Source organism: Adelges cooleyi, unplaced genomic scaffold, assembly GCF_023614345.1.
Source record: "Adelges cooleyi isolate 19-005CV unplaced genomic scaffold, UGA_ACOO_1.1 ACOO_flye_CR_arks_rails_tigmint_CR_PRNA_651, whole genome shotgun sequence".
Lineage (NCBI taxonomy): Eukaryota > Metazoa > Arthropoda > Insecta > Hemiptera > Adelgidae > Adelges > Adelges cooleyi.
The window spans coordinates 11564645-11579807 of record NW_026096352.1 but is presented as its reverse complement, the minus strand read 5'-3'; the positions used below and the strand labels follow the sequence as shown (position 1 = coordinate 11579807).

The 15163-nt window shown below is 35.0% G+C and overlaps 1 protein-coding gene across 6 annotated transcripts in view; it reads right to left on the bottom strand.

Annotated features, from left to right (window-relative positions):
• Window positions 1-15163, bottom strand: part of LOC126845000 (nuclear factor 1 X-type) — a 101615-nt gene that overhangs the window by 57314 nt on the left and 29138 nt on the right. The gene's annotated exons all lie outside the window — the stretch shown is intronic.

The window sequence follows — 15163 nt, the reverse complement described above, 5'->3', positions numbered from 1 at the left end:
ATGAACTAGTTGAAAAACACATCCCATTTTGTCAAGATTAATGTCTTTCAAACTGTTTTAACGTACCGCTTGACAAACAGAAACTAAGGCTCAACGAGAAACCGGTCCTCTCGATTGCTATTATTAATGCTTATATTTTTAACTGGAGTCGTGCACAATTTTAGTGCAATTGGAGTGGCACAAACTATACTGTTTGAAATAAATAATACCGTCTACCATTGAGTCCAGCCTAAGTATTTATATTTTACTCTCTAGATTTAGCGTTGTGTAAGCATGTTTAGAGGTGCCTCTAAGACTGAATATCGCACTTGTTTTTAATGCGAAAAAAATTCCCACCGCTTTGGGTTCTTGTATTGTTGTGTCTCATGACCAAACTGGTCTCTTGTTTGATTCCTGTGTCCATTGACTTGACAAATTAGTTTATTGGTTTACGCATGTCGTTGAACGTGCACTGTGAAGAAGGGATGAATTTAATGTACTTGGTCAAGCGCTATTTTAAATCTCGTCTACCCAATAATGATCTTATTAGTCGAACACGAGTAAAGTTTGGCATAAGTCCGGTCGTCCATGCGTCGAAGACTTATGTATAAATAAGTCTGTAGGAACTACTACGACGGCACTAGCCATTTACCCTAGCACATGAGTATAATAATATGGTATATTGCGTTGAGGCGTATTTATTATGATCTGGCAGCAGCATTCCGTGTAATTTCAGGGACAAGGGGCAATGTAAATAATTTCCCTTACACACCACGTCGGCCCTCCCCTTTCGGATATTGTTTCCAAAAATTATGTGACTGTTATATGGGCACACGACAATCGCGTTTTCCGCATATAATATGTATATACACACACGCTAGAACATTAGGCGTTCCTATCACAACGGCCATTCAGACATCATTATTTTTAAGATATTGCTTCCCGGTACCCATATTACCCGCCGTCGGTTATGAGCATTTCATTATAATATGTACCATTGCGCAAATACGGTCCCATAATAAAGCTATTTGCTGGTGTACCACCGAGATTTCACAGTCATTACTATTGTTATTATTATTATTATTATTGTCGTTTCTTTATACATATACACATATTTTTTTTATGATCTCATCTTTTAATTAATGCCTTATGCGCAGCAATTGTCGTCTGGCCGCCACGCCGTCGGTCGGTCGGTCGCGTTTTCGGATATGAACAGATTTTTGTTCCTCTCCCGCATCGGCCCGCTTTGAATCCAAAAATAATAACCTTCAACCCCACGACGAAAAAAACCAAAACATAAATGTGATCGTCTTCCCTTATGTTTTTTTTTTGTTTTAGTTTTCACCTCGGGCAGTTAAGTATGTTTTCCAATCTTTCCTAGCCAATGCACTCCACAGTGTAGTATGCTCAAGAGTCTATAAACTACATGAAACTTATCTAAGCTTATAATAGACCAATTTAGGTCATCGCTGCGTCTTTCAAGAAGGAGTTCTCTTAAAGAATTAGTTTATTCCGGTAAGGGATTAGACGTTGAAATATAATAAACTCAATTTTTAAGCTGTTTTTAAACTTTGCTAATTAATTAATCACGAAAAACCGGATTATCCAGGTTTTTATCGAATTCAGATTTAACAGATGAACCGGATTTTCGGATTTGATTATTTATTTTTTTAATTATACAATGCAATTATGGTTTTAAATAAACATTATAAGCGCAGCTAACGTTTTATGACCGTAGTTTTATTATTTAACTAAGAACATGTTAAATTACATCTACAAATACTGATAATCTGAATTTTTGAATATCGGGATGTCCGGGATACCTTAGAAATCCGGATTCAAGTCTCATCCCTATTAATAATAATAATGGTATAGTATCTAGTAATAAAAGTACCTACAGTATGGACGATTTAATTGAAGTACAACACATTTGATGAACTTGGAAGAGACAGCGATGGCCCTAAGGCGGCCCCCTTAAGCTCTGTGGTAATTGTGATCGTGCTTAGACTTAGTTTGTTAACTTCGCAAATGCACAAAGTTAAACACCTACAACAACTTCTATACTACAATCAACGACTATTTATAAATTTTCAATGGAAAATTCATCTGTAGGTCGTTTTAGATTAAATATGTGTTTGCGTATAATGAGTGTATTTTTACCGGTGCGTACGCTGTCGGTGTTTTTTTTTTTTTTGCTTAGCGTTTTACGGTCTAAAAGAGAGATGTTCACAGTAAAAAGAGAAAAAATAAAACGGCTAATGAGAAAAGTGTTAAAAACCGACGAAATTCGTTGATACCGGGCCAAACGCGTTAGATAGGCGAATTTCGACCGAGTGCTCGCGAATTATAATCTCGAAATCCACGCGGAAAAACCGCTAGACGGTTTTATTATATTGCTGTTGAAAAAACACATACCTGTGCATTATATTATATTATTATATTTTATTTAATATACAAATTCACTCACACGCGGCGGATTCGCATACGGACGCGTTGAATTTTACCCCGTTTTCCTATACCCGGATTTTGGCGACGTGTCAACAGAAATCCAGTGCGTTACGTGCTTGTCATTTCCGATTACCTTGTATTAGTACTACAGGTATAATATTATCATTATTGTTATTGTTATAATATACAAGTGGTACTAGAACCTACCTATACCTACGACCACCGCCGTAGTACGTGACGCGATACCAGTACGGTTTGATTCGCCTCTCGGGTCCAATCGTTTCTCCCAGTTAAATTTACTCGGTCTGAGGCTCATGTGCGACCTTCTGCAGTTATTTTATAATGTATATATATATATAACTGCAACGGTTTCGATTGAACCGCACTTTTAGTAACATATTATTTGGCGATGATTTGAAAAGACCAAACTGAAGGGTTGGAAAATTTAATAGGCGAATTTTATCTTGTTTTTATTTTTAACTCCCCAATTTACCGGATGGTACAAAAACGTGTTCAAGCTCATTGTAAACTCATGCGGGCCCGTTAAAACCACAACAAATTTTGAGCGCCTCCCCATAATCGTCATTACGGTACAGATAAGTCTAAACCGCGTTGTCGTTAATGCGTTAGCACGTTGCCCGGTCTGATAGCGACAACGATGACGATAATAACAATAATTAACCGCAGGCTCTTCTTACTATGTTACTCTATACATATATATAATAAACTGTACCACAGAGCACAGGTAAGTACGTATACGAGCGACAAAACGCCCTAACGTGTCCAAGTAATCGGACACGGGCCATTTGGCAATTGCGCGGTCGGTGACTTACTTGACCGCGGTCTTATCGGGTCCTCGTAAGTTTCTTTTATTACATTTTCCGCCAGTCAAATAATAAATTTCACCGGCTTAACGGCCCATCGCGGTTCTTAATCGCCACCGGTACACCGCAAAGGATTTCGGTTCATAATAATAGCTAATACTAACAATTATAACCGATGTCCCCTGCATGGGTCCTGCTGTTTCTCTTGAAATAATTGCAAATTTTCTTTTTGCAGACACTAGTATTTTATTTTACAGTATTAAACAATGTTCAATTTTTATCTATTCTATTTTTTTCCAGAGCTAAATTAACTTTCAAAAATTAAATGGTAACGTATATTATGTTTATTAAACTTTTTAGGTTAAGAATTATTTGCAAAAAAATTGGACTGGTTCGATAACCAGTGTTGGATTGTCACAAGTTATTAAAGTTACGAATTCAGGAAGAAAGGGTGGAGTATAGTATTATTTTTCTACACCCGTTACTCTACCTAATCCTCTTCTGTCTTAAATTTAAATAATTTTAATAAAAGGTTAAAGTGGTGTATGTTATAACTCCACTATTTATGTTTTAGTCCTAAAACTGTGCCGCAATTTTAAGTTGAAAAATATGTAATTTTGTTGGGTGTTTTTCTTGATTTTAAAGGAGAAGGTGTGCATTTTTTTAAATGTTTGTCCCAATAAAGTAAAGGTACACTTTCTGGTTTATAGACTTACTGCATAAACAAATTGGTAAATAAAAAATAAAAACATCATTATAAAATCAAATACCTTCTCCGGTCGGCAACGATTCTAAAATGTTTTCAAAAATAAAAACTACAAAATTTAAATTATTTTAAGAAAAACGTAGGGTCTTAAGTTATACTGATCACCCCTTATAGTATGAATTTTTAATTGCTTTTAAATTTTAGTGCGTTAAATGCCGTTATTTGATTGACATATTAATGACGGACCACAGATGACGGTTAAGCTACTTGCACCTTCCAGTGGTGCTGTATTGTGCGAAGGGGAACAAAGTACGTACAGAAATTATGGTAATTTTAAAGGTTAGAACAAAGTAATAACTACTCATTTGTACAATACATTCCAGACGCTTCGGTTAAACGGATTTCCTTTATTTAATATAAAATGTCAGTGTACAACCGAATCTGTATATAGCTACTAACTTTGGATAATTTCGGTCAATATAATTTTAAACCATTGAAAACGTTTTGGATCGCGGCCAGTCGTCGAGTTGTTAAAAAGTTCTAGAACTTTTAAACCTAATTTAACCGTTTCAGTCGCACATCCAAGTATTATATACGACTAAACGGCAACCCGATACGCGGTTAGCCGTTGTTATCGGCTAATCGACACGACTAATTAGAAAATACTACAGAACAACAAATCGGATTCGTTCGTGTTATATAATATTTGCTTTATGGTTGTTTTTTGTTTTAATAATGCGCTTAAAAACTTTTTCCATTGTGTTTTAATAACATTATCGCTTGGAAGTCTCGAGTTTTTTATTTGATTTAATTCCATTTCGAAAAGATATAGGTACAATTAAAAACATAATATATTATTTTACAAAATACTTTTTGTGTTTTATTTGTTGTATAAGTTTCATCATCGCCGATTATTTTTCCTTCGACCATTAAGTACATTAATTTGTTATAAGTTGCTAATTACATAAAAAATTCATTACATATTTGTATTGTTCGAAGACGTTAAGGCTTCTTGTACGTTAAGAAATGAGAATTAATGTAAGATCGTAAAATGTTATAATTAAGCACGTCTTGCTATGCATATTATTAGCTCATTAATGTGAAGCACACTAGATAAAAAACTTGATTTTTATTAAATACGAGGAAATGAATAAAAAAAATACACTAGAATACACTTTAAATCTGAAGATCACAACATTGAGGTCAAGCCAAGAACTGAATAATTTTAAGCCGGAGTGTTTCTCTTGCCATCAAACTATATAGGGTCTATATTACTATTATGTTGGAAAAATATGTATTTAACCAAAGTAACTGCAAACGGCAATAATTTATAGCTAGCTGTACCGTGTAAAGTATAATATTTTAATAATGAAAAGCAAATGTATGAACGATCAATTTTCTGGGTATCCGAGGTTTTTATATAGATTTAACAAGTTACTGGCTGTAGTAAATAAATTATATCAATTAAGCTGGAAGCATCACATCTCGTTGTTGTAAAATTGAATTACATCCATGATACTGATATATATGTACTATACGTTTAATACATGCTCACAATTTCAAGAGCTAGAGAACCAAAAAGACTCAACTGAACAGGGTCTTGAATATTTTTAGTGAGAAAAAATGATAGAATATGGTTACTTCAACTAGATAGTTATAATATGATGAGCCACCTCAGTCCTCAAAACGTTAACTGGTTATTGATGTACAAAAAAAAATATCGACTTAAAAAAAACCTTTCCGATCATGCACGGATTATATTATGTTTTAAAACTAATTGTAAATCCGAATCCAGGAATGTAACGATTGTGAATTCATTCGGTTTTTACTTAAGCGGTTTAAATAAGAATGCATTACCTTAAAAGGATTTCTTTTAAAACTCTGATTAATCGCAATAAAATAAAATTTATTTGTGTTTACTGCCGCCCAAGTATAACGACAACATGAGCAATCGTCTAGCACATATACAGCCTACATATAATACATACTCGCAGCCTGCTTAGGGTATTGATCAACAGCATATTATAATAATTAACGCACGATCAGGGTGGCCGTTTAACCGTCAGTTGTTCGCAGTCTTTACAGAAAAGTGGTCGTTGTAACTTTGACCTCTATGTATATGGTCGGTAGGACTGGTACGTATAGGTGTTAATATTGTTTTATAATGTCCATTCATTATGGTCGACATATAAACATATATATGTGTTTATATAACGTCATTTTCTTAGAAGGACATACAGCGTTTAAAAAAATAAAAAAATCTATAATTATACAAATTTCTTATAGAACACAAACACGTTCCACGATTATGTCACATTTTTTTATCCAGATCGAATCGCATTATTTAAATAGTGTGTTACTAATGAATTAAAAAAAAATAATAATTAACACGATCGCATGAAAAAATTAAAATAACAGGCGCGTATCTGTTAAAATATGTTCATCCGAAAACGATTAAAAACCGTTAGAAATTAGAATATAATCTGATGGTCAATTGAGATAAGTAATTATCCTAACCTACAGGGTGTTGCCAAGTTAAAATGCATACAGTAAAACAATGGCGTTATTGCCGAAACAAGCTCTGGTAATTTATACCGGGGATAACACTAAAACAATTAAAATTGAATAATTTGTTTGCCTTGGATTACACTGTTCAAAGAATAAATTACAGAAAAACAATTTTCCAGATACATTTATCATAAAAAAATAATTTGATTGTAGGCTAAATAATATATTACACTTATGGAATTCTGTAAAAAGAGTTTTAACGCTTTAAAGTGGGGGCAGGGGATAAGTTACAGAAAATTATTATTGTTACCTACGTTCATTACTCCAGCACGCATTACCTATAATTTTATAGTGTGTCTGTATTGATCTTTAATATTAGATATTTTTTATATTTTCACATACTATATTTCGCAACAAGCACTTTTTTTCATCCGACTTTCTTTTATCGCCTATCGTGGTAGATTTTGTCGGCAAATAAAAGATCACAAACGACCGCGGGTCAGAAATTATAATAATGACATTATTCATTGGCGAATATAGTCTTAATGCCACCCGACGAAGCGCATCCAATAATTAAACTCTCTCCTATGACCATCATCCCTTTACTGCACGCTGGGGCCGTACGCTGCAGGGGTGTGCGTCGCAAGCCAAATGCGGATATGTGCATATTATTGTAATCCCTACGAAAGCACCAACAGTGGAGTGTGTGTGCTAAAGCGTATATGTAAGTACCGAGGGAATGCGGATTCCGGGCGGGGAGAAAGATTAAAAACTCGAATAGAAACGCGTATAAATAAGATAAACGAGACAAGTGCAAGATGTGCGGGAAGAGGGGAGGAGTGCGAAGGGCACAAGAGACGGATGTGGCGGGAACGGCATATTTCTTCCGTCTCCTCCAGTGCCACTGCCGCCTTTGCGATAACTGCAATTTCGGCCGGAGGTTTCCCTGAGACGTCGCGCAGACAAGCTGTTTACAGGCGCCTCCGGGTCACTCTGCCGCCAATCCTCTGCCCCTCGACCCACCCCTTTGGCCGCCGTCAAAGCGGTTATTTCCCACACCGCGCCCAAAAAAAAAACATGTATAAAATACGGACCCGCAAACGTTGGCTTCTTTTGTTGTTATTATTATTATTATGTTTGTTGCGGATTTTCCGTAGTTGAATTTTGACAACCACATCGACTCCCCTCCGCCGTCCGGCGACGATAATTAGTTGCGCTTTTACGTTTTCGCCTAAGTGTGACCATATTTTGAAAGCGAAAGTACATATAGTATAACAAGAAAATACCGACGTTTTTATAGCAACGCGACGTACATAAATAATAATACAATAACGCACTCGGGTCAAGCACTGCAGAAGTTGACCGAAGGGGATGTGCGCGCCCTGATGTGAGTGGAACTCCCTCGAGCGGCTAGTAAACGAATCTGTTAACGCCGTGTTATACTGTATTATGTACCTATCTACACCCTAAGGGTAGCTCAAGCGCAATATAAAATCTCGGAATTGTCCAACGAAAGCAGCGTGTACAGTATAATAATGACAATATCATAATGTCATGGTGAAGCCTACTTATGGTATCTACCGGGGGCTTTTATTATGGGCCTTAATTGAAAAAGATACCGACATTTTTCAGGTCAAAAATTGAATTCAGCGTACAAGTCAGCAAATTGCACTTTGCAGTTTTATAACTGTGACCGGTCAGGTTCACATTAAACTAGTACCTACTTGGGCACCTTATGAGAAAATTCAATCCAACTCCCCAAATTGTAGGGCAAGCACATATCTAAAGTACCGTTTCTCAGAGTAACGCGGCGAATAACTTGGCTAGGTCTTTTACGGACTTTTTTTGAATTTTTCGAATAAATAATATATCCTCCCAATATTCACAATTAGTCATGCCTGTTTGATTATGACCATTACTATTGATATTGTTTATTAAAAATATAACATTAAAACTCATTTTATTTAATAAAACATATAAATTATACTATATACTCGTATATCATTTCCTGTCTTTAAACACACTGCGGGTTAAATGGTCCGTGTTGATTATAAAGTGCATCGGGACATGTTTAATTGAAAACAGGTTCTAAGCGCATTTCGTTAGCGTATCCTCTTCTTAAACAATTATGTAAATAACATTCGAGTTCCCGGAGAGTGATGACAGCCTTATAGGCAACACCTTGTAGATTGGCTTATGGATCACATCATGGCCAAGACCCGAGACAGAGGTGGATAACAATAATTATTGTGCTTTACTATATCAGCTGTTGGGTCTAAGCAAGTTGTGTCGTATCTAAAATTCGTTTCGAACAATTGTGATATTGAGTTTAACGCAAAGTATCCGCGCGGATGCTTCGAGATAATTTTTGTCGGTGTTAGGTAATATAAAATAAGAGCGAAGAGATGTGTGAGAGAAATGGTGAGAAATAGTTCAATCAGAGTAAACCTAAGAGGACGGTTTTGGTGCGTTAACGGACGAAATGTTTACCTTGTTTTAATCAATTTGAACAAGAACAAAAGACTTGGGCACGAATCGAAGGGGCGTAACACGGTCGTGGCTTCAATCAGTATTTTTCACGACGGTCCGGCCCCACAACCGTTTGATATAGCTGTTATATTGTATACATACACACGCTTGATTTGTTTCTCTACTCTCGGGCCGTTTACAATAAAGAAAAACCCTACAGACCGACGGCCGTTGGACAGAAAAACCTACTGTAAGTACACTAGCCTGTGTGTGTGTGTATGTATATTTATAGTGTGCGCAGTGCGACGTAGTCGGTGGTTTATTCAAATTGTTTATAACCGCAAAATAAAAATTGCACAGAGTCCCCGGGGACCTTGGAAAGTCGCCCGAAACACAAAATATGCACTGCTTTACTCAAGGTATACCTATCACCAAACAGTGGTAGTGCATTATTGGTAGGTCATGGACATCTCTCTTTTGTGTGCGTTATTGTAAGTCGTTCCGACTTCCTACTTGGAGAAAAATATCATCACGTTATAAACATACATAACATACCTAATGTTGAAATATATTTTATGCGCACACTTTTATACAGTTGGCCGAGTCGCGGTGCACCGAACGACAGCCGATTAATTCGATTATATGACTTATTGGCACTATGATGTTGACCACTTATCGGTGTCCGCATAGGGTCCATCTCCATTATACCTACAATTAAATATCTAGTACAACGGCAATAGATTAATTAAAAAAATTACGTATTTACATGAAAAACTACGATTTTCAGGAGATCAGAATCATTTTTTTTTTTTGGACTATATCTATTACAGGACGAATTTGGGAAAATTTCCATGATATAACGTCAGAGGTACCTACTTATGTAATAGTCGTGAGTAAATATAACACATTAATAAGTGAAACAAACTATTTCACCCAATAAACCCGTACACTTAAAGCCAGAAAAAAAAGCATTATCGTAGTGGATAAAAAATAAGCATAATAATAATAATTGTAGACATAAAATTATTAATAAAAGTTGTAAATATAAAGCTATGGTCGTGATTGTTTATTAAGGGAAAAGGTAAGCGTCAATTTTTTTTAAAAAAAAAAAGACTAAAACGCGAAGTCTATTTCTCAAGTGTTTATCGAACCGATTTTATATTATTACTTTTTTCTAATTAATATTACTAATTTTCTAATTGCTAAATAAAAAATCAGCACTTTAAGCCCCCATAAAAAAAAATAGTGAGCTTCACACAAAAAAAATTGAAATCCTTCCAATAGATACGCCAGAAAATGACTTCTACGAAAGTCATTTTTTATCACACTTTCGTCATAACTCAGATAAAAATATCTTTTAAAATATTATAACTAGAAAAACTTAATATTTTTTCATCGGCATATTAAAAGTGGCTACTAAATCAATTTTTTTTAAATATTGCCTATCCTTTGCCCCTTTATAGCACTTTCCGTTTCCCTTAAGGTTCAAAATACAGACAATATTTGAAAACTTTTGGTATAGATATAGAGTGATTTTGATCATTTATTTTTCGTTTGAAAGAAGAAGACTTCTTGCAGTCTGAAAATATATGTATTTATTTTTTTTTTAATTACCCAAAAAAAAAAATCTATAGCATGTACTGTTTTACATGCCATTTTGGCAACGTACATCTTTCAGCAAACAGCGAAGCGCTATTTTTCTCGGCCAAAGCGATTTTTTGTGTTCAATATATTATTGTTATTGTAAATGATTCGGTTTATCCGGTTAGATTAGGTTAGGAAATAAAATTCTATACGGTTAAGCAGTTTAAAATAGAAAAAATAATGTGGACGTCGGACAACGTGATACGCTATATTAATATTACACTATTGTATATTATTTTGGTCGCCGGGTTAAGTAAGTACCGGGTTAATTTGATTTTTTCCAAGCTTTGCGCGACATGCCGTTAAAGAATATTTTAATCCCAATAAGTTGCGCGTTTACATATTATACCTACTACTAACGCATGCTTAACAGTAATACATCCCATTACAGTGTATAAGCGACGTGTATTTTAAAATTCTAAGTACGTGCCGTAAAAGCGCATCGGACATTATAATAATATTCAAGAGTCACCGCGGACTAGTAATCTAGACTGGGTTATTTATTTATTTTTATGTTTATTTTTTAGCTTATACCGTCATGTAATAATATATTTATATATACCTAAATGCACAAGGCTGCAACGTGACACAGGAGCAGTTTCCTGTGTTTATTTTAATCGAACGGAAAAAAGATGCACTTTATATCATAAGGTAAAAATTAAAATGTAAATAATAATTATATTATAAAACATTTAAATAGTTATTATTATCCTATATACCCTATAACTTGGGTAACTATAAAATTATATTAAACTTTACATATTGTAACATCGGCCAAGCGATTGATGTGAAAAGCCATGGGAGACGATACAACAGATACAAATAAAATAAATACAAATCACACCTTATGCATGGTTGCTTTGGATTAAAATTGAATAGATCATTCAAGGGCTACTTTGTAATGTATGAGACCAGAGACAATACATATTTATTGACACCATAAACCTTTAATGGACGTTCATGAAAGTAGGTATTCTTTTCAACAATCAATTTTCTGTTCTGTAAAAGTACAGAATTATTTTATTTTTATAACAGTTTGTATACAATTTTTTACAGCTCTCAATTTACTTTTGAAATATTGGGAAATTCAAACGACACTGGAACATTTAATAACTTAAGATAAGCTATTGCTTTATTATTTATGCAACAACATTGTTTAAGCTTTACTATTAGAAGACGGAAGTTAACGTGTTTTTTTCATTAAATTGTAAGTGATATGTTTAATATACATATTTTTACCTAAGAGTTCAATTTTTGACAAAAATTACCTATACGAGACTCCTTATATAATAAGTATAAGAAACATCATAATATTAAAGGACATTTATAAAGTGAGTTTTTCAAGTATTTTCTTAACAGAAAACTGAACGCCGACACGAATGGTAAACGACACATTTCTCAATATGGACTTTTCTCTGTCCAACTCTGCAACAAGAAAATTCTAAGAACTCCGATTATACCCAAGTATACAATACGACAATATGGTAAAAAAAAAAAATATAGATTTTTTTACAATTATTCAAACGACGTGAAACTGAAATCGGTAGTTGGTCTATATTGTTACTGTATGGCGGAAGATTGAATGTTTCATCTGAGCTTTATGTACATATATCCGTGTACCGGTAACGTTAGACCCTTGTGAGTTTTTAGGAGATGTTTGAGACGGCGGCTGTAGCGGTGCGTTTGTTGTATTTTTAGGCCCAAGCAGTCGCAGCAGCCGACCGAGCGCACGCGTCAGGACGATGGTAATAATAATTTTATACACAGAGATCCGGCAGGGCCCGTCGCACACACGATGACGCATGACCGCTGTTCCATACTATCTTAAGGTCAAGATAAAAAAAAAATAGACCGTTCTAATATGAAACAATTTGCGTATTTAGCTGTGTTTATGTGTAGTTTAAAAAAAAAAACGATAAAGTAGCGAATTAAAATAACTCTTAAATAGATAAAAAATTACAATATATTTAAAGCTGTATTGTAGGAAGGTTAATTAGGGCGAAGCGGCTAAAAATAAGACATTTCCTTTTACAAACGAGACCCGGACCGGACGCTCTTGGGATTGTATACGGATTTAATTAGACATAACCTCTTTTGTATATATGTATACTATAATAACACTAAACTGAATCTAAATGTTCGATTCGTTTACCGTCGGTGACTGAAGGTCGATATAGTCAAAGGGATTTAAATTCCAGTAGGTATAATAACTGTGACAGTTTTTTTAATATTGTCAAAATATTATAATTCAAGTTTTGGCATTAAATCATAATATAATGGTAACATAAATGTATATAAAATGTTTACTAAATATTATACATTTAAAAAGCATCTTCAAAACATCAAACACATTATTATAATTATTTTATTTACCACTAAACCGCAGTACAAGTTAGAAAAATATAATAATATTAATATCTAGGTATAATTTATTTTGTGTATTTATATATTTTGATCCATTAAAAAAACTGACAGTTTATAAATTACCGTTGGCCGTTTTCTCATTAGAATTGTTTCTCCTGTGATCTCAAGCCTAAGGGACTAACAACGATTAAGTCAAGTATAATATTTTTCAACTGAGAAATGTTTTTTTTGAAATGAATACTTAGACTAAAACTCAACTCGTTCAGTGCGATTCGTGACGATCACAGGCTGTTTAATTTTACACCGTTTACATTTTACTTTATTCAGACGGTTTATTCGTAAAACCCGGTTGACTAACTAAAGGAATAGCGTACACACGTTGGAGGTGAACAGGTCGACCTGTGTAGCATTCAAATACAGTAAAAAAGGATTCGGTTCACGCTACAATATTGCGGACGGTGTGGCGGTTCTAATTTATGAAGAAGTTTATTCTTTCGAATAAAAACGAGATGGTGGTAATAATAATAATAATATGATGATGATGATTATTATTAAAGAGAAACAACTTGACAGTGTTATCTGTGCACGCATTATGCAAAATATATCATTGTAGCAGACGCGCACGTTAAACATCGTAAAGTTGTATCTTATGATCGGCCGGATCCATGAATATCTGGAAGACACCGAGACGACCACAAAAAACATGTCTATGCCTTACATAATAATGACTATAAAAAACGCATATTTGTACTTTATTTATATGGTAACAATTTAGCGCACTCCGGCTCGATAAAACCCGATAATTATTATATTATTATAATAACTATAGCTACAAAAAGAAGGTATTTTACACTGTTTCTTCTAAAGCGTCACAAAAATATTCCTCGTTTTATTGGGGGTATTACAGCATTCGGAATTAAGCACTGCAGAACGTAGAAACCTGTTCGTATCGGAGTTAGCCAAGACAAGCCGTCGATTTTTTTCGACTAACCGAGAATTTGACCGAATGCTCATTGCCATTGGTTATTGTATGAGATTAATAATGACGTATAGACCTAATACAAACACAACCTATTACAACATAACGGTAATAAAATGTCCTATAATGCGTGTTGTCGTTTTACATTAGTTTATCATATTTTCAAGTCAAACGCCAAGCCGAGTGCCGTTCTTAAAACAATTTCAATATCGCTTTTGGGTGGCTTATAAGCTGAGACCGTTCTCCGTTTGTTTGGAAAGTTTATCGTGCGTGTAGTACAAGTGCACTATGCTACGACGGCGGGCGGTCGATATTAATCATTTGACAATATTATTGCTAGCCGGACGCCACTGGGAATCCGTCAGACGGATTCGGAGATGAATATCGTGCGAGCAACCGCCGGAGATAAATGTGATGCGTTCACATATTGTTATACACACACACAGTAATAATGTACATGGACTGCACGAACGCGCACAAAAACTAAATAGTTATAAATTGGAGACAACTGAACATGAATCGCACCATCGAGTCTGGATTATCGTGTGCCATTATTAACTGTGTCAAAAAACAAACTGTCCCAGAATGAACAGGGGCGGCACAGTGATTGGCAAGCCAAAGAAAAAAGCGAACCCCGGCCACTTTTACTAGTGCTTCTTAATGAGTCGGGAACGAGTGTATCGCATATAGCGTTTTGTTCGTTTTGACTTTCCAAAACACAGGACTCAGCGGGAAGACTCGTGCGACAATATTCTCTACTACTAGAAATCACTATAATATAATATATAAACACAGACGAGAACCTGTTGGATGAATAAAAAAAAAAGTACTATCAAACTAGTCAGATGATGGATATCGGTCGCAGGATGAGTATACGAGCTAACGATTGGAAGGACCACAGCAGCAGATCTCACGGAATCACATATTATTTTGTACCATACGGCTATCAGCGGGGACCACTCCTCGCGGCCCAGGCGAATAATATATTATTATGACCTTGAACTGGTTGCCGCCGTCGAATCGAACAGGTCAACGCGGCCGGGACATTTGAAATCGCCGCATGCATAATATAAAGATAATTTAAAAAAAAAAAAACATGCGCCACGCGAGTTATTTATATTAACGTATAATTTTTTTATTTTACGTATTATAATATTATTATATATTTTATTGGAGTTCCACGCGGCGCGATTGTTAATTTTTTGCGCTTTTGCGCCGCCTCCACCACCACTACCACCACTG